The sequence below is a fragment of the Haemaphysalis longicornis genome, unplaced genomic scaffold (genome assembly GCF_048455015.1).
Source record: "Haemaphysalis longicornis isolate Haplotype H1 unplaced genomic scaffold, Haemaphysalis longicornis Haplotype H1 scaffold_13, whole genome shotgun sequence".
In the NCBI taxonomy this organism is placed as follows: domain Eukaryota; kingdom Metazoa; phylum Arthropoda; class Arachnida; order Ixodida; family Ixodidae; genus Haemaphysalis; species Haemaphysalis longicornis.
Genome location: NW_027526233.1, coordinates 63,357,317 through 63,375,807, shown reverse-complemented (window position 1 = coordinate 63,375,807; position 18,491 = coordinate 63,357,317). Strand labels below are relative to the sequence as shown.

The 18,491-nt window shown below is 48.2% G+C and overlaps 1 long non-coding RNA gene across 1 annotated transcript in view; it reads left to right on the top strand.

Annotated features, from left to right (window-relative positions):
• Window positions 1-2,769: 2,769 nt before the first annotated feature.
• LOC144164079 (uncharacterized) overlaps window positions 2,770-18,491 on the top strand; it is an 81,546-nt gene continuing 65,824 nt past the window's right edge. Inside the window, exons 1-2 of the long non-coding RNA XR_013321038.1 lie at window positions 2,770-3,004; window positions 8,689-8,808. This is a non-coding gene — a long non-coding RNA (uncharacterized LOC144164079). The remainder of the gene's footprint in view (window positions 3,005-8,688; window positions 8,809-18,491) is intronic.

The window sequence follows — 18,491 nt, the reverse complement described above, 5'->3', positions numbered from 1 at the left end:
CGAGCGGGCCCCGTAGACGACGCCGTCAAACGCGTCGGTCACTCCATAATAGCTGAAAGCGATGTAAGCTTTCGAAGGGGAGTTTTCTTGCGTTCGTTGGAAAAGCCGGCGGTGGGCAACCGTTGACATTTTAGTGACTGCGATTACCACTACGAGAATCCCTGAAGCGGGCGGGAGCTGAAGGTAGGTCAAGGGGTCAAAGCTTGGGTTAAACTTAGGATGAGGTCACCAGACGCTGTCTGTGACAGTTGCACTGCTCAATGCTACTGGGTAAAGTTTCAGTTCGTCACACGTCTGAACCTGACGACTTGGCGTATGGGATGCGTCGTTAGGTAGGCGACCAGGTTTTTTAGGCGTTCCACGTGTCTACGAAGAAAGGAATTTGGGCAGCGTGGTTTACACACACAGGCGTGCACGGTATGACAATACTATAAGACGTGCCGGCCGAGCGCCGATTTCCTTCGTTAGGTCTGCTTTTAGTTTGTTGGTTTTCATTTGTATTATATTTGTGTTTTGCGGATTAGCTTCGGGTTTCTCTATGGGAGTGAGAGGGGTGGGTCGCGTGACTATTTTTAATCCACCTAGCTTTGTCACGGTAGCCAATCAGTGGCCTAGTGTGGGCTAATCAATGAGCCATTCTCACTCTGAAGTTGTGACGTCCTTGTTGTGGTCCAGATTTTTTTGGTAAAGCGGAGGAGTTTGAGGTTTTTATGGAGAAACGAGAGGGACGGGGTTGAGAGAGGAGTGGAGAGCGGCGAGCTCCCGCTCGACTCGGGCCGTACCCGACCTGCTGCTTCCGATCACGCGCCATGAGTTATAAATACCTAGAGTAAATAAAGTGTACATATAGTACATTTTGAGTTTACTTGGAGTAGACCTTTGCTGGCTATGTGCCGTCAGCCAACGAGCCAGCGAGTCACCGTTTCAGCGATCATCTCTTCGGATCATCTAGCCTCGATTTCGGCGACCGATCCATCAACGCTTTAAATTTAGCTCATAGTTTTCACAAAACCAAACAAAACACACATTTCGCTGCCTTTGACAACGCTGAAAATGTAATTCATGTTTTCTCACGTATAAATTTTGGCAATGTCTAGAAATGTGTGGCTGGTTTAATGTGCAGGCGGTATTGCGTTAAAATGTGCGCATAGCTTCAGGCGGTATATTGGGGGGGACAGTACAGTTTGTGCCCTTCTGCTGTTCAGGTTAATTGATTAGCAATATCAGACACCAGGCTTCAGTGATAAGAAATTCGCATAATGCAAGTGCGCATGCTTGATAGCAGAAATGTATTAGTTCACTGTAGTGTCGGCTATTTGAAAGCCTCTCAGTCCCTTTTAATGCAGGCTCTGATACAACAACAAATATAACCTGGGACTTAATGTAGAGTGGCAGCACCTTCAGTGGACGAGATTGAATGCCCCGACCCGGCATATCTTGACAGAATTTATGACAGGTTGTTTCGTTCAAGTACATGTTGCTTGGTGCGCACGCTTGACGCCAGCCACTTTCCGGCGCAGTGCAGGTTATCGACCCAGCAGGTCATGGACCTTCCAAGCCAACGCTTGTCTCTTCACTTCTTAGCAGCAAATGTGAAAAGTCCGCCGCTTTTATTCTGGCGCGAACGTAGGATTTTCCCCAAGAGAACATACAAGCCACGTCAAAGCGATTACGACCTTCTCTTGACTCGCCGCGCGCGGGGAAAGAGCCGTTGACGAAACTTACTTAAAACAGTATTTTTATATCAGTTAATTTTACTTAAGCAGCAGCGTTCACGAACGATGTGGAGAGTATCTACAGGCGAGAATCGCTTGACTTTCAAACCTAGCTGAGCATTTTAAAAGACAAAATGCGATATGTGTAAGCTTGGTGTACAACAGTTATTACTCTTGTGCCCTCTCGCTACGCTACCGTTTCCTCTAAATACATAGATTTATTGATATCTCCATTCCTTCAGTTTCTTTAGTCTGCTGCTGTATACCGGGAGCAAAATCGGCCTTGGCTAGAGTTATACGCCCTAAACATCGCAAGTGCCGTGTGTACCAACAACAATTGCACCACAACGCTATGATGTAGTCTTTCGGGTAGTCGCTGTAATGTAGTCACCCGTGTTTTTTGGCTTGTTTTTATTTTGTCACCGATCACCAATACGCGCTTTTGTTCCCAATGGCGGCAACGAAGGTTAATTGATGGAGCACAATACAGTTATACTGGTCTGAAAAGAACTACTTGCGCTAAACAAAAATAAAAGTTAATTGGTTTCGTGGAAACGAATAACTACATGTTTCAAATCCCCCGAGTAACCTTCGCAGGGCTTTTTTCTATTTTGTATACCTGCTCCGAGACGCGAAACTCCTTCGCATATGCGCGCAGATAAGCGTGAGTAGTTTGGACGATTGCGTATGTGAGACGCCTTGGAGAACTCCTTCAAATGCCCGCTTGAACGATAAGCAGGCAGACAAAGTAATGACGCTCTGTTCAAACTCACTCCGAAGGGGCCACCACACGGAGGCATACTTGCTTTCTCTGTCGGCGGCCACGGTCAGCGCCGCTCGCGATTTTAAGCCTCCCTTCTACACGACTCCAACGAGAAGCATGACGACAAGATACGACGGAGAACACGTGCCTATCCTCCCTGCTGGATCAACAAATAGATTGCATTGTAGACTCACACCACCGATTGTGAGTGATGTACAACGGACTGGTAGGTTGACAACAATGTTCACTGCTATCCGAAACTAACCAGGAGTGATAAGAAAAGGCTGTAGTATCAGCAACTCACTGATAGGAAGGAGGGCAGTCAAACCAAACCAGTCCAGTGGCGGCCGCACGGCTGAAAAGGTCCGTGGCAAACTAGTATGTAAACCACCGTCTTAGCTGTGCCTTTTGATAAGTGACCCAAGGTAGGAGAATCGGTGGTATACCGGCTCGGAGACAATCTCCGCGAAGAAGAAGAAACCCTCGGCCGAGGCTTCACTGTCTTCACAAGCACCGAGCGATGGAGGTTAGTCTATCACTACCAGTCCAACCGCACATGTTGCTAACGGATGTTGAAGCCTTCCGTCGTGTTTTATCACGTTTCCTTGTATCCTGTTTTGTACATGGTTCCGAAAAAGTTGTTATATACTCAAAACATGCCTTACCAGCAAGTAATAGACCACCAACTGAAGGGAGCGAGGCATTGCCATGGCTGCTTCGGGTAGCTTGTAGGACTCAAAGTGCAGTTCAGTAAGTGCTATCTACATGGGCGTGCACGTTTAGCATGCGCGTGACTACCACACCGAAGTGCGTGGCTATTGCCGCTTCCGTCACAGGTGTTTTAACACACTGCGAGTAAATCATGGAGCAGATCCTTTAATAAATGCCCACAGCACAGCACTTAGTACAATTCTAGGCTCTTTCCAAATCTTGTGAATATTAATTTATTTATTTTTCTCATTTAGCTTCTTTTCCGTCTGGCGAACTTGTCAATAAATATAGAGCATAGCCTTGTGCGAAAAGTGAATTTTGGTACACCGATGTCTAACCTGTGCTATAAAAATAACAAAAAAGAACGAAAACAAGGACCCAGAACAGAACCGTGGGACACGCTTTTGGTGAGTGCGAAAAGTTTCGCAATGCCATTATCAATGTGGTAATGCACAAAACGGGTATATGAATAAGGGTGAAACAAAATTACTCTGCATGCTATTGAATCTAACGTTAGTAGGCGTTTCGCTACGTTTGGTGCGAGGTTCTCATCATAAAATTTGGCGTGTATGCGTTTGCTTCTCTGTAAATTGCGTCGAAAGACGATAGTCGGCTGATGATTGTTGACCTATTTCTCATCGTAATGGTGGAAAAACAAAAGCGAAGAACGACACACGTAGACGGTGTAGAAGAAGATATATATTAAATATTGCGCGCTGAATTTTACACTAATACCACATATTAAAGAGAAAAACGTGAGGGTTGAAGCGCGCACTAGCTACTTGAATTTTAAATCAACCACTGCGTTTGTCAACCGTTACGTTTGTTCCTTTATTCTGTGTTTCTCCCGTAAACTTCAGCGGTCTTCGTTTTATTATGCCTTGATACCGACCAGCCCAGGACCAAGCTTTACTGCAGCAGAAGAGTACGCATTTGAGGTAATTTATGCAAATATACAAAAATAAACGAATGCGAAGAAAACGTTTCAAGTGCGATGTAGAAGCGAACAAGTTTATAACTATGACCAGGTTCTCATCTTCGAAGCGCGGAACCAGAAGTCACTGCAACGAAAAATTTTTTGGCCATCTAGATAAGCCAGAGCACTCCAAGTAGTAATTATATCAGCATGTTTATGAAAGCTGGCCGCTTAACTCCTCTGAGTGCATACCTCATGCAGCAAATAGCCTTTATTCTTTTGAATATCACGTATTATATGTGAATGGCAGCTTTTGAACTGAAGCTATTACAGTCTAGTTTCTGACCACTACTGTTTGCGTAGACGAAAAGTAGGGAGACACATTTGACGGCAAATCCAACTTTCTGATCCAACTACACGGTAGCTCTCAGTCTATGTACGTGTCCTGAAAAAAAAATTATTATGAAACTGGGCACTATGAGTACTTAACAATATTGCCAAGATGTATTTTCTTGTCAAAGTTCACAGCGTAGGTGTAAGCGTTAAATAATTTCTGTGTGCTGCAAATACACGGCGACCCATGTGTACAGAGGGGGATCCGTCTCAGTAAACGGCTGCGGCTCTTCTTTTACTGAGAGTATCCTGGCACAAGTTATATACCAATAACCAGCTAAAACACTACAGCACTTTTCTGTGTGTTAGGAGGCCTGAACGTTTCTGCAGACCACTTTAGTCATTCCAAGTGAACGGTTTTTGGGACCACACAAAGCTCCTGGGCCTAGTGAAGCTGCAGGTCGCAGCTTATAGCCCAGAAGACCGTCCAGTCCAGCGGTTGTTCTGGAAAATAAATGAAATCAAATAAAACATCGACAATTGTTTTCCATTAAGTCATAAACGTGCAATCTTAGCGTAGAGATGGTCCCAGTTGGATCCAAAGAAGTCATATACTTATCGTGGGCTACTAGTCCTTAAGTGGGAGACTAATGAGCATGTGCAAGAACTTGTAAAATGGGGCCTGGTGCATTCGATGCAGAGAACGGGTACTCCATAGTTTCAACAGCGCAAGGGAGGGCATTGGTGTGTTTGCTAAAAGCAGCTCAGTGTTGCAGCTGAGCGAGATGGTTTATATTAGGAAAGGGCTATTTAGATTTGGAAGGTGCAGCTGTATCTCGTTACATTACTGTGGTTGGGATGATAAACAGATAATGGGATTTTGTGGGGGATGAGGGGGCACAACTGCACAGTTTATTTGTGCCAAACTAGGGCTAACAGGCAAGGAAAGGTTCAGGTATGGGCTTCAGAACTTGGCTACCTTTTTTCAGCGCTTAATAAAGCGGCCTCTCGTCCAGTATGGCTAGTATGCATTGGGATATATTGGTGCTGTTACGCGGAATTCCGAGACCTGGGACGAACACACTGAGCACCTAAACAAGGGGTGAACTGCCATCACTACCCTTGTTCTCACCGCGAATGTGAGCAAGCACAGGTTCACGTAAACTGAAGGGCAGTATATGGGGAACAGGGAGCTCCACAGACACTTGTCATTCCGAGTGCACATAGCTTCACATAGCTTCTTAGATACGCTTATATTGTTCTGGAAGTACGTAGCGGACAATGCCAACGCAGTGCTTCCTTCAAGTGCATGACTAACCGTCACCCGCCGCGGTGGCTCAGTGGCTATGGCGTTGCGCTGCTGAGCACGAACTCGCGGGTGCAATTACCGGCCGCGGCGGCCGCTTTTCTGATGAAAGCGAAAAGCAAAAACGCCCGTGTGTACGAGATTTTGGTGCACGTTAAAGATCCCCTGGTGGTCAAAATTAAACCGGAGCCCTCCACCACGGCGCGCGTCCTCGCCTGCGTTGCGTCGGCCCGTTAAACATATCAATCAATCAAATATGACTAACCGTCGAGTAACACGTCGGCTGTGGTAGAAAGAGAGGTCCGACTACGCGTTCGAGGTGGCCAGGGAATGCCTAGTGGAAGCGTCGATTAGGAACATTCGTGACGTAAGCGGGCAGCACGTGATCGCCACAGACTTGTACGATTTGGTGATTTGGGCATTTTCATTCCAGAATCTCATGCCAAAAGGGTCAGTAGCTGTTCAGAGCAAATTACTCAGCCCGGCTCAAACGATGCGGGGACTACTTAGCTAGGTGCATATGCGTTAATATCAGCAATGCAGTACATTAACCTTTAGGTAAACAGGATAGAAATATTGGGCGAGTTCGAGTTCATTCATCTTGAATACAGGCGCAGGAGATATAGTGTACTATCAATGAACGTCGTTCTGTACACGCCCACTCGTGCTTCTTACAGACTGACTGAAGGATGACTAACGCACATCGACCCCTGCCTGCTGATTTCCAAGCTTTGATACCTTCCCGTTGCCTCCAGCTCCTGTGCGCAAACATCATGGTTGTTTTTAATGGGTTTTTACCCTTGTAACCGGCACTCTTTAGATACAGGTGCGTTTATGGCCGGCCCAAAAGTGAACTGTGAAGTTTCCGGAAAACCCATGTTCAGGCATCCTACGGTTTGCCCTATGTAGACCTAGCCACAAGCAACTAGCGGCAGGCGATACATCACTGATTGTACGCTAGCAACGCACTGCTCTCCTTTTTCAGCTGGCCGCCTCTTTTCTCTTGCTGCCCCGGCATATCGGTGCGTCTGTCAACGGCGGGGCATATCTGGCCAGCCTTCTTCTCGGCAGAAAATAACATTTACGCCGTATCCGTAGCCCCTCTCTCGTTGCCATGGGAATACAATAAGCATACGGATTTTTTCCATTCTTTTTTTTTCCTATGACACAGACTTCGAAACAAACGTGTCGTTGGATTGCATTATTTGCACGTCGTTTTGTGAATTTCCCTGAAATGGCGCCATCCGAACCCCCGCCCTTGTGTCTTTTTACTTTGCATTTTATACCTAGTGCCCATCAAGTGCGTTGCAATTGATGGGCACTTGTTCTAGGTTCGGTTGCGCTATGAATTTATGTTTCTTAATAACTATTCCCAGTGTCTAGTAGCACTTTAGTTTCTGTATTTAATTTATTGGTCAACGTCTTTTCCGTGCTTGTTTTCGCGATAGTCCTAGTTGTTTGTACGCACGGACAATACCGTCCCCAAATTTCTCACCCTGCTGCAGCCTCCATGGGGTCCATGAGTGAAACTTAAGCGGAAACTAACACAAGGGCGAGAAAGGGAAACGACACCAGCACTTTCTCGTCCTTGTGTCAGTTTGCGCTAAAGTTTCCCTCATGGATGTTCACCAACTAGCTCGACTCTCCATTTTGCTACATGTGGTCGTTTCACGAGGGTGCACTGGCAGTTTAAAAAATCAGTCTTCTTTGAAAATGAAAATGCGACGCCTTATGATAAATACAGCGCATTGTTCCAGCCGGTAGCTCCTGCAGCCTAATGATCAAAATATAGCTAAAGTGGTTTTAATAAGTTATAGTTTACAGCGGCCGTAAGCTGAACTGACAAAGTGTGGCATGCTAATTTACTGATACATCTTTACGTCTGTATGCATCTCGGATAACAAACTGCGCGCAAATTAACGGGGACAAGAACACATGAAGGCGGCACAAGCGTCTTCATGTGTTCTTGTCCCGTTAATCTGCGCGCAGTTTGTTATCCGAGATGCATCATTACCAACTCGCCCAACTATCCACCCTTGCATGGAGTAGAACAGCGCAGGGACGGGACTAAGAGCAGAGGCGACAAACACGGGCGCTGCTCTTGTCGCCTCTGCTCTTAGTCCCGTCCCTGCGCTGTTCAACTTCATGCAATGAACCAACGGAAACAGGCGGCGCAGTCGACGAGGTCCAACGACCAAGGAGTCAGTCCTAGGCGTATCGCGGCATTCGGGTTACCCATAGAGGTGAGCCCGGCGTCCCCAAAGAAAATACCTGCGAAGAAAACTTCTTAGTTCTGCCGAAGCGTCAGAAGACAACAGATACGACACCAATAATAAGGGTCTTTTTGACCCCACCTTGCCATGGGCGTGTCCTGCAACGAACGCCCATCTAGCACCGCCTTTCGTAGGCCAAAGAATACCGGATTCCGTTAGGTACCGAATCCACGGAACACGTGTAGAAAACAGCATGTAGGGACCAAACAAGTTGACGCTAATGTTGTTTTTTTAGCAATTGCGTTAAAATAGTCTTAGTGCTTTGGCTGTTGAATAAATGTAAGCGGCTAGTGGTCATTCGTTCTTATATGCTTTCGTTACCATACATGTCTTTTTAGCGGAACTTGCATGCAGAACAACATTTCAATGCTATATATTTTAGAACAAATCACGTGCAGAGGCACCTTTTTGGGTTTTGTTGGCTTAGGTTTGTGTCCTGTACCAAACGCAGTATCAGCTAAACCGTTCGCAAAAGTTTCTGTTACATTTACATGTTCCTACCCCATTGTTTAGAAACAATGGGCTACAATACACGCTGAGAACTTGGTATAAAAGCAAAGCTTAAAACGGCATCCAAAAGAATTGATCATGCCAAGTCACTTGAATTCACACACTTCACTCTACAAAGAGTGAAACCAGAGATTGTAGCAGCCGTTGCTTGAAATTCGCAGTGGCGGTGTCCCCAACGCAGAAGCCGCGACGGACACGGCCGGGCTACAGCGGCGGACGCCGCCTCTGCAGCCCTGCCGAGCGCCAGTAGAAAGAAAACGGAGAGGAGCGTCTTTCAAAGGGTGAGTCAGTGAAACCTAGCCATCCTGATGTGCTAGCTTGGGTCTACACCACCGCGCGACACAAGCACAGACACAGAAACAATAGACCTTATGCGAAATTGCTTGGTGATCTAGCAACACTGATACACACAAGACCGTCCGCCGTATTGGTACCGGCGCCGATCGGCAAGTCTCTTATTGTTTACTGGGGAAGAGTAGGTGACGGCAACGAGTTATGGCTCAAACAGGACGGGCGGCTCCCGCGGCTCCCGACCGCGGATTGTGGACGAAGGATTTGTCTGCGCTGCCGACTGTGTCTGAGGACTCATACCACTCGGGGTGCCGCGCCAAAGACCCAACCGAGCGGCAGCGGAGCAGGGCATGCCACCTAGCCACAGAGGCGCATTGCTCGCCTTCATCGGTGCGGACAAACACGTGCGACTCGCAGTAAGTAAATCCTTCCTTGTTTTTTCCTTGACGTGAGTTAACCGGTATGAGCATTTGTATAGCACTTTGTTCACCGTTGTGTACCATGCTAATGCGTAGCGGGGACCCTGTTGCTGTAACCCTGAAAGAGGAAAGTGACACTCACCAGACCGTGCCGCTAGTGGGTGTATTAGTTATTTTCAAATGCTGTACATCGAATTTACGGGATGATTTTGGGCGAAGAAGTTTACGGAAAGGTTGCGGCCGTTTTCCGTGACCGTCGTCCGTCCGCGCGTTTGCCGCAAAGCAATCGCGCGTTGAGGCGAAGTCAACTACAAAAGTGCACATACACCTTGATTTTTCTTTTTGTGTTTTTTCATTATTTATTGCGAATGTTCTGCCGCAAAAACCTGTTTGTGTGTCTTTCTTCTCCTTTTTTCGCGGTAGGGTGGTTGTGTTTGTTTCTAAAGCGCATGTTTTTGGTGTGGCCGAACAGATAACACAGTAAAACCTCGTTAGCTCGAACTCACTGAACTAAAAGATTTTTTTTAATTCGATGGGCCCGATTGTTTACCTGTTTATCTCGAAAGGTTTTGAAGTTCCAGATAATCATAACATTGCTTGGTTAAGTTGTGAGGAACACGATTATGCTGGTACTGGTATCATTACCCACGGTGAGGTTTATAAATGTTAAACTACCTTCTCTTGAAAATACATGAACAAATCATGCAGCGATACTTGCACGCTCGAACTTGAAAAACAATTTTGATATCGTTGCTGTTTGAGGTGTAGATTATTTCCCTTGCAACGGTGTTAAGGAAGACACAAAATCTGGTCATTTTGAGTTTGTTCCTTGCGGCCGATGCTTTCTGCTCTGTCCCTTTACCATAAACTGTAGCGGACTAGTCCTGTTCTTCTCTGAGTGCTATTTACTGTTACTCTCTCTGTTCTTGCAGGTTGGGCCTCATCCATGTGTTCAGCAGCTGCTTTCGCTCCCCGAAGAAAAGTGGCCGGCCCTATGTTGTGTGCCTCCCCTTTGAGACGGACAGTGGGGCGATTGTGGAGGCAGCGTGCAAGTGCCCGGCGGGTTGCAGTGGAGCATGGAGCCACATCCTGGCTGCTGTGCACCTACTCGTCCTCTTTCAAGCCGAAGGTTTTAAGAGGCGCCACCGGAGCTTGCGTGCACTGAGCTGCCACAACAGTGGGGACGTCCGAGACAGCAGGGCATCAAGCCAGCGAGTGCTCAAGACATTTACTGGAGACGCCCGTGAGAAAATTGCCCCTCCCTTCCCTTGCCAATGCGTCTGTTCGATGCAAGTCGAGTACACGAGCAATGCGAGCAGCAACAAAGTGCCGTGCAAGCGCTTGGGAGAAAACTTGGTAGCCTTGGGAATAGGCTTTTTGCCGCGCTTTTGCTGGCCTCACCCCCCACAGTGACAGAAACAAGGACTGGCATGGCACCTGAAGGGTCACCTAAGAGCTACCAGCAAGCATTCATGCCACATTACGCCGTGGTCATCTCGCGAGCCCGCAGAGGCTGGGCAACGTCCTGTTTACTTGACCGCGGCATGCAGGGGTGCGCGAATGCTCCCCTTTGTTCCATTTATATCCACAGTTTGCTATCTGCACGCGCTATAAATCAGCGAAGTAGTTTAATTTACTGGGATTTTCACTGCTGATACAAAAAAAAAAGCACTCAAGCTGATGCGGGGCGGCCTAGTGCAACTCTGGCCGTTTTGTTTTTTCTTTTTTTTTGAATAAAACTTGAAAATTGTCCCAGCTACCTCCATCAATGGCCACTATCATTACGTCGGAGGCATGCATGCAGCATGCGACAAACTAGAGGAGTGAGTGTGTATTTTAGTCGCAAAATATTTGACAGTAAATACATCGTGGCTGAAATGACAATGGGCAACAAAGTTAATTTGACGTAACAACAAACCTTTCAGCCCAGCAAATCGGGAACCAAGTGCAAAATTTCGAATTTTCCACCGTTAGATCATCATAAAGCAGTGTACTGCAACGACACGCAGCTAAATGCAACGGACCGTGCGCGCCCGCCAAAGGGGAAATTGTCAACGACGCCGTGATGGCGTAGTGCGGCAAGAAAAGTTTGTTTTCAGCCCTACATAAGATAAAAGCTCTTGTAGGGGCTAAGCGGTGCCATTTAACAATGAAATGAAGCGGCCGCAGAGCCACAGGGACGAGTGAAGAAACAGCCTAATTTTGGAAACGTGTGGTACTGTTTTCCCGGTCGAGCGCCGCTGTCAGTCGCATGAATGGGTGGCGCACGCTGAGGCTTCATTTAGAATACCAAGGCTGGACCACAGAACTCCAATGCAGCTGTATTTTTCATGCAGACAGCGACAACGGAATCCCGCGCTTAGCGAACCAACGACAAATATTCGCTCCCAGCGCACCGCGCCCAGCGTGTCACAAAGGTTGCTCGCGCCGGCATAGTTCGCGTGAGAAAGTTCGTTCAAGATCGTGGAACTTCACGTACCTTTTCTCCATTTAGACCGGTATTTCCGCATTGCGTGCACTGCCGCACGAAGCAATGCTCCGGCATTGTAGTCCATCACAATGAGCGGTCAATGCTTGCTTTCTATGTTTCGCTGATTGGTTTCGGCTTCAAACAACCGTACCAAAATGGCGGAACTAAGTACCGGAGTCGACGTGAGATGGCGGGGCGCATTTTGCATAGGGTCTATTGGGCATGTGTGCCTAGTGATTCCCATGTATACCGTTTTGAAGTAGTTAAGCGAGTTTAAGAATTGTGAGAAAGCTGAGGAAACTTTTATAACCGCTATTTATCAGAAAGAGTTGCTCCTTTCGCATTTTGTAATACCTTTTAAAACACCACGGATTTGGTATTCAGGAATTTACAAAGCGAAGTCCCACTCGTGGCAAAAAGTGCGCAAAATGTAGCGTTTATCTGGCGGCCAGGAGTCTGTACGTGGTTTGTACATTTTGTTTTCCCGCCCTGCAAACCAATCCGTAACGTATCTTTACCATAAGAAGACGTAATTCCCTCGGGTGCGGGTTACCCAGGAGGTGCTGTCGAACAAGTTATTGAACCGTACGAAGAAATCGTGCAATGGACGCGAAGCTGCTCCAAAACAGGCACAAAACTACAGTCGCTAAAGCCGACGACAAATCCGTACCACCGACACGCCAGCCGGTACCTCCGCGCGGGGAGCGCTGGGTAAATTCACAGCGCCATCTGCAGTGTGCTCCGCGAGTAAAACCCTCCGTCCTCCCTCCTCCTCCCCCGCTGCTTCCGCCGCGTTGGGAATTGATTGTCCCGCTCGCCGTAAACGAACCGTTGGGTGGTAGAGGTAGGAAGTTTTGCTTTGTAAAACGTTTATGCAAGCTAAATGAATTGAGCTGGAAAGGATTCTTGACTGCAGGTGACACCAAGCATAGCACGGTGAAGCGAGTACATAGGGTGCTTCGTTTATTTACGCTTTCAGCCTATTCGGCCTCATCTATGACCTCATCTATCAGCTCTATATATATATATTGGCGGCACAATGTCTTCACGGGATGAGAACACGTGCTTTTGGCAATAATGGTCTCCTAACTGGTGCCTCCTGTTTACGTTGCCTACAACAACTACAACACCTTTGCTAATCTGTAAGAATTTCTTAAGATTTCTCATCATATGTAGTTCAGGAGAAACCCCCCAAGCTGCGGCGTTCTAGTTGTCATGTAGCGCACAATGTCATAAGGCTGAGACCTCTTTCTGAAGTGCGAATGTGAATTTCTGGCACTGAATTGCTGAAGGAATATGCCCGTATCATGCACGTACCCACGTAGAGTTTCATACTCATATACACTAGAGGGAAATCTGGCGCCACTGTCTAGGGGAGCCACAATTCAGCGAGCGTTCCGTAATGTACTGGGCAGGCACGTTCCACTTGTCCTTGGCATGGCTCCTGAACAGGCTGAAAAGTTGCCTCTGGCTGCAAAAAAGCAACAGTACTAGTCTAAAAGATTACTAAAATTTGTTTTATTATTACAAAATTGAACTTCCAGAAAGATTTACCTGTAAGTAATTATTTAGAAGCCTTTGCACGATGCAGAAGAAAAAGATGTCACCTTTCTGGCTTCGGGACAAAAAAGAAGCCGTACGGCTAGGTAAGCCAAGTAGGCGAGGAACGTCACTAGCTGCAATGGCGCCAGCCACGGCGGCTTGCGATTGCAGCGCCAGATTTCCCTCTAGTATATATTAGTATGAAACTCTATGCGTACTCAGGATTTTTTTTCGGGGGGCGGCAAAATCGAAGGTAACTTTTCTATGCGAATTAGGGGAGAGGGCGAGGGTACCGGCCGTTACTACAAGTTTTCCCGCTCAATTTCTTCCAACCGCCATGTAATTTATTCCAGGTGCCAGCCAATTTAATCGAAATAGCACCTATTTAATTCCACCTTCCAGAGAATTTAATCGTATCGCCAGTCAATGTAATCCAGACACCAACTAAATTAATCCAGCAGTCAGAAGGTTGTTCAGGGGTGTCTTGTGCGAAATTTGGCGTAGCTTTGCGGACTTTGCTGCGCGTGGTCTGGTGAAAACACAATGTTTCTTAATCCATTGGGCGTAAAATATCTTATCCGCTGTGGTACCGGGGTTCTTGCACCCGGCCGCGGTTCCCCAGAAAGGACACTGAGCCCCTTCGATCACACCTTTACTTGGAGTCCCGCTACGCCAGGGTACACCGCTCAGCCGATCCGGCTGCACACACGTCGCCCAGCCGAGTCCGCCATGTCCTATCCTCGCTCCTCTCGCGCCACCTCCTCATCCTCCGGCACATGTCCATCCCGTGGGATTGTCCACCGCCACTACTGCCGGATTCCCACACTATCCCCCCCTCCGAAGAAAAGGCTGCCCTCGGCTGCAGTCGTCGGCACTCTCGAGGGACTCCCACGGCTCAGCCCGGATGGCAGTAGACCGGTGCCACAGGTGGCCTCCTAGACCCGGGGGTCCTTGCAGAAGGTCCAAACGTGGCAAGGTCCTGTCCGCGGGCCTTGCTCCGCGGGTCGCGTCGGCACTCTCGAGGGACTCCCACGTCTCAGCCCGGATGGCAGTAGACCGGTGCCACAGGTGGCCTCCTAAGACCCGGGGGTCCTTGCAGAAGGTCCAAACGTGGCAAGGTCCTGTCCGCGGGCCTTGCTCCGCGGGGGTGGTGTCCGGCGCAGTCGTCAGCGGCTGTCCGCCTTGAGCTCCTGCTTCATCTTGGCGAACTCCTCCTTGGTCATGGAGCCATCGCCCTCGCCGAGCTTCTGGAGCTTCTCCCGCGAGGCGTCGAAGTCCGGCCGCGGAGGGGCCGGGGGAATGATCATCCCGGCGTAGTCCTCGCTCTCCTCCAGGGCGTCATGGAGCCAGATGAACTTTTCGTGCTGCCGAAGCACAGAGAACTCCGGCTTCTGGAAGTCCGACAGCGTCGTCTTGGTGTGGACAGTGAACTTGACCTTGTCCCTCTCGCTGAGGGCATCCGAGATATCCACCACCAGAGACTGGTTCGCCAGGTCGATCGTGTCTGACCGCATCTTCAGCGAGCTGTCGGTCACATTTGCCGCGGAACACCAAAACGAGGAAGAAGACCACAATGCCCTTCCCAGGAACCACGGCCGGCCCCACGTTCAAGGCGCCAAATGTGGTACCGGGGTTCTTGCACCCGGCCGCGGTTCCCCAGAAAGGACACTGAGCCCCTTCGATCACACCTTTACTTGGAGTCCCGCTACGCCAGGGTACAGCGCTCAGCCGATCCGGCTGCACACACGTCGCCCAGCCGAGTCCGCCATGTCCTATCCTCGCTCCTCTCGCGCCACCTCCTCATCCTCCGGCACATGTCCATCCCGTGGGATTGTCCACCGCCACTACTGCCGGATTCCCACACCGCACAGCGTAATGGAGATTACTAACACTCGCAGACTAAGAGAGCGGTCTTTTTTGATGCACTGGTGCCGCGTGCGGTGAGCTGATCTTCGAGAGCACTGTCGATAACTCACGTCAGAAGCATCGCCTGCTCCTAGCGTGACATTGCTTTCTGAAGTTCCTTTGATAAAGACACATTACTTAAATGCCTTGTGCATTGTGATTTTCAATCAATGAATGCTTTAATGCCAAGTTAAGCATTACTTCCAAATTATACTATCGCCTGCTCGCATCAAAAGTACCGTCTGCTCGCGTAACAAGACGCTGGCAAGGCGGATGGCGTAAGAATGCGGGAGCAAACGACATTTCTGACGATCTCGCAGACCATCAGCACCCGGCACCAACAGTCAACCAAAACCTTGCTCCTGCTCTGCGCGTGTTAGTAAATGTCCATTAGGCGGTGCACGTAAGATATTTTGCACACCATGTATCAAGAAACATTACGTTTTCACCACACCACGCTCAACAAAGTTCGCAAAGCTGCGCTTAATTTTGTACAAAGCACTCATGAACAGCCTTCCGACAGCAGGATTAATTTGGTTGTCGACAAGGTTAAATTGGTTGGCACATGGATTAAATTCGCTGGCACCTGGAATAAATAAGATGGCGTTTTGATTAATTTAGATGTCACTTGGATTATATTGGCTGGCGCCTGGATTAAATTGTATGGCGATTGGATTAACTTGAGAGGAAAAACCTGTAGTAGAAACGCGATGAACACCCAGTGTTTAACATAAAGGTGCGTAAACCTGCATAGGGAAATGAAACTAAGTGTATCCACTTTTGTAATAGAGGCGAAAACACTCATGCGTTCGAGATTTCGGCGCCGTTAAAGATCCGTGCCCGAAGTTTGCAAAATTAAAAACATAACAGCAGTAATTAAAATATTCAGACGGAAGAATACGCGTACTGCACAGTAATAATAAATTCCCGCTGCTAATGTTAAGGCATATTTCCGGAGCATCCTACACGTTATCCGAGAGTTCAGATCTATTGCAAAACTTTCGCGCTTCCATATTTTCTCCTAACAAAACGTGTGGCTACTAGTTATGAAGGAAGAAAACAAAATTCTAGGTAAATCGAAGATGTCATACGCCTAATTCCGTGTGTTATTACCCTTAAACACCCTCGGACTTCAACGCTTAACCGTCTGCCATACAAAGTGACAACTATCTAGGCCTAGAGAATTACAGTAGAGAGGCAGTGGACTGGAGTATATGTAGATAAAAAACAGTAGCAAGCGTCAGCGCATCAGCGCTAGTTTTGTAAAGCCTAATATTTCCAGGGATGCGCCTTGTCGGTTCCTCGGGTTCGCAGCGTGGATTGTCCTGATGTCTTTGCCCATAGCAACGGCTCAGAATGCACGACGGGAATAAGCTTCTCCTCCGTCCTCTCGTTCAGCCCGTTGGTGAGGTAAACTCGTTTTTATCTGCCGACGCCTTGACGATACTCCGACGTCGCGAGACTACGTTTTGTTTATTACGCCTCGTATTTTCATCCTATGCTATCGGGGTTTTATAACCTTTATAATACAAATAAATAGTCCACAGTACAATGTTGCAGCCGAAATTGTTCTCGGCCAAAAGTATGGTTGGTCTCCGTCGAGATATCCGGCCCGAGTTCATTCTCACCAATGACCCGCTGCACACCCGCATCCCTGTGTTGACCATTGGGCACCTTGACTCCGTGCCCTTCCCCGCTCAAGACCGGCGTTCTCGAGGTCTGTTCATACGAATGCAGCTCGGGGCCCATAAACACGCCGTTGTACATAGCAGCCATTGACCGCAATGGCTGTCAATCAACAATGCCGCCGTCACTGGCTTTAGTTGTCCGAAGGAATGCTGCCACTGTCTCTTGACGCCGTAGAACCGCGATGGGCGCCTTCATTTTATCACCCCGCCGTCGTCGGGCTTGGAACGTTCTTGCGCTTCCTTTGTGAGCGATCCTTCTCGTCCAGACGGACACGCCGACTGTGGAACAGGGCTTTTGTACTCCCACGGTAACTTCCCTAAGCGGGTGTAACAGTCGTTTGACGCGTCCGGCGATGGAGTCAAGCATCCCCTCGCGCCATTCCGCTTGCAGCCATCCGGCTCCAAGCCTTTGTGTCGTCTTGGCTTGTTCGGCGGATGCTGCACACGTGCGCGAGCTGGATGTTTGAAGGCATTCCTTAGAGAAACCCTACAGCGGGTTTCTCTGCTGCAAGCAGACGCCTTACCGACAAACGCAAAAGCAGCATTTTCACGAAAACTAGTGAAAAATACGCTGTAAGTTCGGCTCAGGGAAAGAAACGGTTGAACCACAAACACCAAGCATGGGCGACAGTATCCGCCCACACCACGGCGCGCTAGGACGGAACGATTAGTTGAATGTTTAAAGAGAGAGATAAATAACTTGAATGGAAGAGGCTGGTTATCCTAGGCGTCGGACAAGAGCCCTTTGGCTCTAGCAGCGCCCCTCAGCCAGCTGTATTGCCCAGACGTGATCCGCTGGGTCGTAGCTGAGCAACATGGTCTCCCATTGGCTCCGCCTGAGTGATTTTGCACGCGGGTACACACTAAACTTTTTAACACCCTTAAAGGTGCTAAAAGGGTGCACTCAACATTTTGCACCCTTTTTGCACCTTTTAAAGACTAAAACATTGCTCCGGCACCCAATCATGAGGGTGCCACATATTAAGGGGTGTAAATCTTAACATTTTTACACCCTTTGAGGTGCAAGGAGGGTGTACTGAACATTTTGCACCCTTTTTGCACCTTTCAAGCACCCAAATATTGCTCGGGCACCCCACCTCGAGGGTGCCAAAATTCAGGGGTGTAATCAACAGTTTCATAGGGTGCTACGACCGTTAAAGGGGTGCTAAAAAGTATTTCTTCTCGGTTGGGGTGTTACCACGGCACCTTATCGTTAGGGTGCCTAAAAGAACGGTGTGTGAATGCAAGCATGCAAAATTGCACAAAAACAGGCTGAATGTTTAAACCGCACATTGCACTATTTCACCGCCCGTTGAGAGAATAAATATGAACTCTCCACGTAGACCAGGGGAAAGGCTCTAAAATTGCTGTTCGTAAATTGAACAAAACGTGCTGAATGTTTAAATTCCACTCTGCACTAATCTACTGCTTCGAGTGTATCACAAAGTTCGTTTCGATGTCTGGGTGCACGGGAAGGAAAGGCTACAAAATGCCTCTTGTAGTCCTATAAATAAAACTTTTACGCGAGGCATCGGTGTCCTCAACGAAATCGAATTTACCTAAGAATTTGTTCCCGTATTATTATGCCCCGGGCAAAAATTCCAACAAGACTTTCTTGTTGGGCTCACAGCACGCCTGTGGGGCCAATA